This window comes from Nannospalax galili, unplaced genomic scaffold, assembly GCF_000622305.1.
Source record: "Nannospalax galili isolate Female #2095 unplaced genomic scaffold, S.galili_v1.0 scaffold498, whole genome shotgun sequence".
NCBI lineage: Eukaryota > Metazoa > Chordata > Mammalia > Rodentia > Spalacidae > Nannospalax > Nannospalax galili.
Window position 1 is genome coordinate 2297770 of NW_008342032.1, and position 9209 is coordinate 2306978.

A 9209-nucleotide genomic window follows, 5' to 3' on the forward strand; every position below is an offset into this window, starting at 1 on the left:
GAAGAGCGATGGCCTCTGTCCGGACGTCCCCACCACACCGAGTTTCCTGCGGGGAATGGGTCAGAAGAGCGAGACAGCTGAAGGTGCGGTGCCCCGGCCTTGGGAACGGGAACTTCTCTCCAACTTCCGCCCCCAGAGAAAGGCAGAGGCCCTCGCCCGAGGAGGTCTGCTCTCAATTTCGCAACCCTTAGGCTTTGGCCCCAGGATAGCCGGTCCTCCGGGCGACAGCAGGTGGGGGCGGAGGCCGAGCCCGGCGGGGAGGAGGTGGGGTCTCGCCCCGCGGGCTCTAGGACCAGTTCCTCGCCCGCGGCCGGGCTCCGCAGAAGATGGCTGCCTCGGGCACCGTGGACAGTCACGTGTCGCGTAGACCGGCCGCTCCCCATCTCCATCCCTCCGAGTCCCTCCCCGCGGGCAGCACCGTGCGGGCGGCTCTGCCACTGCTGCGCCTCGCGGACAAGCCTGGAAGGCCGCGAGCCGGATCCCCGCCCGGGCCCTGGGGTTCCACTTCGCGAGCGGGAGGAAATCTCCCGGCGACCCGCACCAGGTGGGGCTAGTGGGCATGCGCAGTGCTCCGGACCCGCCGCCGCGCTCTCCGGGTTTTCACCGCAACTCCAAGCAGCGGTAGGAGGTGGGGCCCGGGCTGGGTGGCCACGCTGCCCTGACTTTCCGCCCCGGGTAGAGTTCCCGGGGCTGCCTGGCGCTGCGGGATTTGGGGCGCCGCAGCAGCACCTTGATTTTCGGGGGAGGAAGATGGGAGTGTATGGATTAGAGGTTGGAAAACGTTGCGCAGAGTTTGAGGGCCACTCATCTTTTAAATGATCAATCAAGTCAGTCCCAAGTGTCGCAGTTTTTTCGGAAGAAAACCCCAGTGGAGTTCGCAAACTGCGGTCAAGGCTGAGTTTGCGTCCTCTGCTTCCGGCTTCAGCCGCTTCACTCTCCCGCTGGCCCCGAATCAGGCTTCTGATCCCCGACGATAAAACCCGGCTCCGGTCCGGCCTCCTAAAGATTATGCCAGCTGAGCCCTCCAGGTCGTCCGGGAAGCGCCGATCTCTCCGGTTTCCCAGTGCTTGCAAGTAGACCAACAAGGACCCAACCCCGGCCTCCGCCCCACCGAGTCAGCCCCGGTCCGGCCCGAGCCCGGCGCTCCCCCCCCCGCCCCGCACCCCCGCCCCCCCCTGGCCGCCGCGAACACCCGGAGCCGCGGACTTGCGTCGCGCGGGAAGCCGGGCGGGCTCAGCCGCGGACTGGGCATGCTCCGCAGCCCCGCGCCTCGCAAGTCGGAAGCGTTCTCCCCAGCTCGGCGGCGGCCGGGGCAGCGGCTGGCTGCGGGCCGGACGCGAGCGGGGAGGGCTGGCCGGGCGCCGCTGGGTCCTCGGTGCTGGGCCAGCCCGCGAGAGCGCGGGATCGGGGTGCGGAGCCCGCACGCGGCCGGGACCAGGGTTTCGTTCCGCGGCGGGGGGCTCGGCGAGTGGAAGGAATTCCGGCAGCGGCCACGACTTGCGTGCAAGTGAGTCGCGGGGCGGGGGCGGGGCGGGGTGGAGCGAGAGTCGCCGGTAGGGCCTGACCTCCGGGAGCCTCGGGTTGGAGGGCGGTGGGGCGAGGGGGCGTGAGCAGCCCGCGGTGTCGCGTGTACCCGGGGTCCCGGCGCCGCTCGTGGGGGTGGGCCCGGGGGAGCGCTCGGCCGCCGGATCCCGGCTCCGAGGGGGCGGGCCGCCGGCGGACTGCCCGGCCAACTTGGGGCGGGGAGAAAGGCGGAGGCGGCAGTGGGCACCTTTCCCAGGTGCTGCGTGCGGGCTGGAAAGCTGCCTGGTGTCACATTGGGGCGAGTGGACAGCGGCAGGGCTGGAGAGCAGCCCCACCCCCACAGCCGGGCGCGGCGTGACAGTTGTCACCTCCTGGCCTGACCGCAGAGGTCCAGGCGCTCCAGGCTTTGGGATTCCCCTCTGCGCGGCTCCTCGGTGTCCCCAACGACATAACAGGTGGGACCCACTTCCCGGAGGAGCGAGCCCCTCCTCCGCAGGCCGCGTAACAGCCCCCGGCTCGCGGCGCTTCGGAGACCCCGCGTGTCCGCGCCGCGTGGGGGTGTTGAAGGCTAAGGCCTGCAGGGGCCATCCGCGCAGCGCGGACCTGGATGCCTGGAGGATGAGGGGGTCCGCGCGATCGCTGCCGACTTGTCAAGGGCAAAGCTGCGACAGCAGCAGCTGCCTCTGCCCCTGTCCTAACCCACCCGCGGCTGGGCTGTGCCTTGCTCTGGTGCTCGGTCCTCTGGTCCAGCTAACGGATTCATCCTGGCGTGTTGTGGTTAACGCTTGTTCCCTTTTGACTGTCGGGAGTTGAAATCCGAGTTGAAATCCGGGAAGGATGCTGCGGACAGTGAGCCTGGAGAATCCGGGCAGGTGTTTTTCGGATGTATCATTTCACCTTCAGACAGGACAGAGTTCAGCGGGGCACACTTAGAGAACCAACACAGAGGGCTGCTTTCTGCCGGGAAGTTTATTTTCTGTGTTCTGAGGCCTGCCTTCTGTCTTAGCTCTCCTGAAATTTACCTTTCTGGACCTTTAAGCGGCTTGGACACATTATTTTGCTTTGAGATTGGTGGTGTTTCTGGTTGGCTCCCTGCTTGTGGAAGCGGTGAATGCCTGTCTTGGTGTGCTGCGAACTCCTGTGTCTTCTGGAACTGGGGGTTGGGGGGCGTGTTAACATCGGAGGGGCTGAGTGAACAGGAAGGAGAGAGACTGACATTGTGGTGGAAGTTGCCTTGGGGCCGCCCAGATGTTCTGGGCTTGGGCAGCTGCTTGGGTCTGTGAAGCAGGGGAGAGGGCCAGACGTTTCATTGGTCCGAGTGTCCGTGGGAGAAACCGGCGGGGGAAGGGTGCCTACATGGTCAGTGCTTTAAGGGAAACCCAGGGCTATTTGGTGATTCAGCAGGTGGCAGCTTTCCAGCTCCGGAGCCTGCCTTGGCTGAGCAACCAGGGGAGCAAGCTGCAGAGCCCGTGCCTGCTGTTGGCTATGCCTAGCTTTGGGGGAACCTCCTTCTGCATACAACTCTCCTTTTCTTGCTTCCTGTTCTCTTAAACTGTTCAGCACAGTCTCTCCATCTTAGACCTGCTGGGTAGCAGGAGGTGGCCCCTCTACCACACAGTTTAGGTAGCTATTCCTCAGAACCCCTTTCCCTCTATTTCTGCTTCAGATATCAGAACATTTTATTTTTAGTAAAATAGTGATATTTTTCTGCAACTCTTCACTGATACTGAGCTACCTCAAATATCTGGGAACTTTCTTTGCATGATTATTAATTTAAGATACAGATTATGTAATTAAAGGCACACGTTTGTTGAAAGTGTCTTCCTCATTGGAGAGTCAGTAGCATCTTGCATAGTGCCTGACTTGTAGTACTCATTAAATACGTATTCAGCTGACATTTAAAAAATTCTTTAGATAGAACAGTGCTAGTATTCATGTTTTTTCTCATCTGTTTTTACCTCTGTAAATGGGTTCTCTCCCACCAATTTTAGAATAAAGACAAGACAACATTATGTGCATTGGACACTTAAAGACATTTGTGTTTCCATAAAATATAATTGCCTTGTGTTGAAGATAAATATCAGTTTTATTTCAAAGACTCATTTCTTTTTCTTGTTAAATCGTTTGTTTCAACTTGTTGCAGATCCTACACTTCAGCTAGAAGAATGGGCTGGCTAGCTCGTGACAGTCTAAAGGACTCGTATGTTAGTAACTGTCAGAATTTAGTTTTTTAACTAAAAAGTACTCCTGATGCATATCCTATGTGTTTTAATTGACAAAGCTTCATTCCCATTAAGCATTTCAGGACAACTGTAGGATTCCAGACATTTTATTATCCAATGAAAAGTGCTCCTATAGAAAATTGAAATCATTAGGGAGTAACCAGTGTGAATTTTTTGCGCTGTGAGGACAAAAGCCCCACTCTTTGCTGGGGGTTGGAATGGTGCCCCTCTTCTGCCCTTCATGTCTGTTCCGTCCTGCTGTTCCTTCTTCCCCTCCAAAGACATACTTTCTTGGCATGTGCCTGATTACTTTGCTGCCTGAGGGATCTGTTGTACTTCTTGTTTTTACATAAATTTGATCAGTGGTGACGTATTTTCAGATGGACCTACATGCTTCCCTACTGCTTTCTAGAGCTAACCGTTCAGTGGCTCTGCAGAACACTGGCCAACATTCTGTGGGGGCATGACAGATGATAGACGGCTTTGTTTTTGCCAGTTTGGGGGGATAGCAGTAATCACAACAGCCTCTTTTAGAAGCACTTTCTTGGTGTGCCTGACCTTTAACTATTTGAGCTCTTCTGTTAAAGGTTCTTGGTCAGGAAAAAAATAAAATAAAATAAAAAAGAAAAGAATATAAATTATTTTTTATTATCTTCTACTACATTCCAAGAATTACTCTGAAAAGTTTGTGACCTTAATTAGGGTAGCTAATGTAAGAAGATAATGTTTTATCAGTTCATTTGGATGTGAGGTAGGGGGAGTGTGATAAAGAGGAAGAGAACACAAGTCCTGTGGGCAGGAAGATTGTTTGGTTTTCTATCTGTGGCTGCTACTTCTGGTTTCAGTAAAACCAAATTGAATGGCTGGTGAACAGGTGTGACTCACTGTCTGCTAGAATGCCTTGTCTCACCCAGAGTTTTTATCTCCACATACAGACACACCATACACAAATGTAGACATACAAGTACTGAGACACACATACACAGAGATCTCTAGAGAGTCACACACTGGCAAAGAAGGGAGTCAGACACATCTAGATACACGCCTCCTTTGCCCAAAGCTAAGAATTCCAGCTTTTTAATCTTTCAGAGGGAAAACTAGGTCTCAGTGGCATGTTGGATTCTGAGGGGTTGAAATTACCCCATGCTTATTTCAGAAAGAATTCCCTCCACTCTCAGTGGCTAGCTGGATGCTTTAATGATGCAAAGCTGCTGGGGGTAGGGGTGGGGGGAGGACTTAAAGTGAAGCAAGTGTTTCAAGCCAAAGCAGGTGAGTGAAGATGCACAGAACTTAGGTGTTCTTTTCCTTTTAGATGTGACCAGTTCTTTTCCTTTTAGATGTGACCAATTGTTGGCACCACATCCTGTCACTGTACAAAGCCCCTTGTCTGTTTTCTCCATTCCCAGTCCATCCCCTTCATTGCGGAGGAGCCTTCACTCACATATTAGGGAATTTCTTGAGTGTGTATGTATCTTTGTTAAAGATGTTGAGTTACTTTGTGTGTTTTCTTAAATTTGCATAAATGGGGCTGAGGATGTGAATCAGTGGTAGAGTGCCTGCTTAGCATGTACAAGGTTCTGTGTTCCACCCTCAGTACTGCAAAAGCAAAGCAACCCCAAACCCCAAAACTTGTCGTGGAAACATTCTGCCATTCATGAGAGTTGAAAGAATTTCTTGCAACATTTTGTTAGAGCAGTGTTCATGTGGGCTTACCTTTGTATTAAGGTACCTGGTATTCTGACGTACACATATAAAGGATCTACTACTTTTACTTATCCACTTCCTATGGGTGGAAGCTTATCTCACCTCCATCCTGTTATCACAGACAACGCTGTACTGAAATGCTGATTGCATTCTCTCAGTGATCTCCATGAGAGGATCTATCTCCAGGATAGTAGTGTTGGAAGAGTGGTCCCCACCAGCATTACCTGGGAACTTGTTAGCGATGTAGAGTCTAGACTTTCTGAATCAGAAACCCTGGGGGGGCAGACCCCATGAATCTGTGTTTTAACATGCCTATCTTGGAGATTCTGATGCATGGGAAAATTTGAGAACCACTGCTCTAGAGGTCTACACTCAGGACCCTGGTTTGGGTGGCTGGGAAATAAAGTACTAGAATACCTCTTTTACCAGACGCTGCCGAATTACTCTCAGGGCTGCTAAGTTGGTTTGTTCTTCCACATGGCTTGCAGAAGGGTCATTTGTGTTCGACATTAGCCACTCTGTAATTTTACCAGTGTTTTGTGACTAGATAATGGGCTCTCATTGTTTTAATGCGAATTTATGCGAGTCATAGTGAATTGAATTATTATCCCAGATCTTTCCTTGGGCCCATTTGTAGTCAGACCCTTTTATACCAAGGCTCAGGCAATCACTATAGCTTGCATTTCTAGAATTTTACACAAATAGGAGATATTGTATGGTACTTTTTGGTGTCTGGTTCCTTTCATTCAAGATCTGATTTTTAAAATAATTTCCTTTCAAAATTTTATTATTTTTATGTGTGTATGTCTGTATGTGGGTATGTGCACATGAGTACAGGTACCCACAAAGGCCAGAAAGGGTGTTGCATTCCCTGAAGGTGGTGTTGCATGTGATTGTGAGTGGCCGTATGTGGGTGGTGGGAACTGAACTTTGGTCCTCTACAAGAGCAGTAAACGTTCTTAAACCTGAGCCGTTTATCCAGCCTTTAAAATATTTCCCATTTTATTATACTTTTTATGTGTATGAGTGTATTGTCTGCATGTATGTACATGCACCTGTGTCATGCAGTGCCCACCACAGAGGGTGTCAGATCTCCTGGAACTGGAATTTTGGATGGTTGTTAGCTGCCATGTGGGTGCTGGGAACTGAACCTGGGTCATTTGCAAGAGCAGCCAGTGCTCTTAATCTCTGAGCCATCTCTGCAGCCCATATTTTCCTTTTAAATTATGATATAATATGGAAAATTTCTTTCTTTTGAGTTATGACAGAATATATAGTTTATCATATACTCAGTTTTTGTGTAACTCAGTGACATAATATGCATTCACATTGTTATGTCAACATCCCCACTGTCTAACTCCAGAACTCTATCACCCCAAACCCAAACTCTGTTCCCTCAAGCTCAGCCTACTGATTTTGACATTCTTCATAGGGGTCTGTTGTTTTGTTCTCTGTTCTGTTCCAGTTCTTTGTCAGTTTCTGTGCCAAATTCTTATTTATTAGAACTTTGTACTGTGTTTTACATGGCAGGATGAGACCCCCTTTTGTTCTTTTTAGGTGTTGGCTTGATTATCTTTGAATCTGAACTCTTCTGTATACATTTTGGAATGCTGCTTAAGTTCCCAATAAAGTCTAGGAAATGTGATTACATTGCATTGGAGTATAGTTTCATGGGGAGAGTTGACATCTTTTCTATTTTGATACTGTAATTTTATTACAAATATAGTCCCTTACATTTTTAAAAAAAATAGCATTTAAACAGAGTTTACAATTTCCTTTGTTATAGTAACTTTTTTCCCTCCTTTCTGCTGCCAGGACTTGAACTCAAGGGTTGTTCATGCTAAACACTTGCTCTGTTACTAAGCTATGGTCTTAGCTTAGCTTTTAAAAAAACTTTAATTAATTTATTTTTTCATGTATAGAAATGTATTGCCTGCATGTAGGTAGGTGCACCTGTGTCATGTGATGCCTGTGGAGGGCCTCAGGTCTCTTGGAACTGAGTTAAGATGGTTGTTAGTCATCATGTGGATGCTGGGAACAGAATCTGGGTCCTCTGCAAGAGCAGTCAGGGCTCTTAACTGCTGAGCCATCTCTCCAGCTACCATGGTAACTTAAAACAAAACAAAACAAAACAGAGGCAATATGTTGTTTTAAGGAGAATTTGAGTTTAGATGTGATATTATTAATAGTTGCTTTTCTGTTGTGACCAAACACCTTACAGAAACAGCTTGAGAGAGGAGAGATTTGTAGTCATGGTGTGAGAATATTCAGTCCATGATTGCTTGGAGCAGGAGGTTCTCATCATGGTGAACAGGAAGCAGAGAAAAGACAAGAAAGGTTCAGGGACAAGGTCCCCAAGGACTGGCCCCCAGTGACCTACTTCTTCCAGCTGTGGCCCACTTCTCAAAGTTTCCAGACGCTTCAATAATAGCACCAGCAGCTGGGGACCAAGTATTCAACACATGTGCCTGTGGGGATATTACATATTTAAGCCATGATTAGAAGCTTGTGCCTACCTTACAGGTATAGACAGAGTAAGGGCTTTTGGGACAGGTCTTTAACAATTTCCTTCCATCATTTGCCTGACTTGAGTGGTCACTGGTCAAGTTATTCCCCCTCCCCTCTTCACAACCCTAAACTCCTCCTTCCTCCAGCCAGGGTAATAACACCTTCCCTGTGATGCTGTGGAATGCTTACACAGAGACAGTGCAGGAGACTTTCAGGGTACAGATCTGGAAATGGAGCTGTTGCTCAGGGAATGTGCATGTCACAGCTCCCCTAACACTGGCTTTAAATAGTAACTTCATACTTTCATCTGCTTCTAAGGATTTATGACAAAGAAGTGTCAGGAAAGCAAAGGAGCCAGCTGATGTATGCAGCCCTCTAGATCTTCATATGTGAGCCTGTGCCTCTGCCTACTTTCGCAGAAAGTATGACTACTTCCAAGGAATTTTACAGTTGAGTGGGGAGGAATATACAACTAATATACAAGAAACAATTAGAGAACTCTGTGTGACAGATGGTATATAATTAGGGTTAAGTGGTGCAGTGCTAGGGGAATTATGGGAAGAGAGAAATCCTGCTCTGTGAGTTTTCATTTGACTTGGGGGGTAGTTAGAGTAGGGAAGAGTGAGTAGGCAGGAGAAACCAAGTGTAATTAACATTTTTGTTGGTGGCCTCGAGGACTTAGTTTTGAACTTCATGGAAGTAGGTGTTGTAGGTTACGTTTTTTAGAAATATGTATGTATGTATTGTGTATGTGCGTGTTCACGTGGGTGCACCACAGTATATGAATGGAGATCAGAAGATAACTTGCCAGAGCTGGCTCTTGCCTTCCACTACTGTAGTTTCTGGTGATTGAACTCTGTCAGACTTAGTGGGAAACAGCATTACCTGCTGAGCCATCTTGCTAGCCCCTGTGTCTGGATTCCAGTGTCTTAAAATCAGTGTGCTGGTCATTAGTGATAAGTGGCTAGCAGATAGATAGATGACTGGTAGCTCTCTGACTTTTAGTATGGTGCCTGAGAACATGGACTACGTAGCTTTGTTCCAGGATGTTGTGAGAATGATGTAAGCCAGCGTTTGTAAGGCACTGAGTGCCTAGTACAAAGTGTGTCAGTCTGCTTTCTGACAGTAACAAATTACCGGGGAATGAAATGCCTCAGTCTTTTTTTTTTTTTTTTTTTTTTTTGAAAAAAGGGCCCTTTTTTTTTTTTTCTTTTTTTTTTTTTTTTTTTTGTGTGGGTTGTTGGGTGGTGT

General features: G+C 49.2%; 1 protein-coding gene across 16 annotated transcripts in view; it reads left to right on the forward strand.

Annotated features, from left to right (window-relative positions):
• Nucleotides 1-410: 410 nt before the first annotated feature.
• The window catches only part of Sgms1 (sphingomyelin synthase 1), a 323387-nt gene continuing 314588 nt past the window's right edge, over nt 411-9209 (forward strand). For 8 of the 16 annotated variants that reach the window (XM_029565807.1, XM_029565796.1, XM_029565809.1 and 5 more), the window contains exon 1: nt 411-544. The gene's annotated coding sequence lies outside the window, so the exon portion shown is untranslated. Of the gene's footprint in view, nt 545-574; nt 622-1304; nt 1508-1783; nt 1980-9209 lie in introns of those variants that run through there. The other 8 variants (XM_029565797.1, XM_029565795.1, XM_029565803.1 and 5 more) reach the window with 4 other exon arrangements.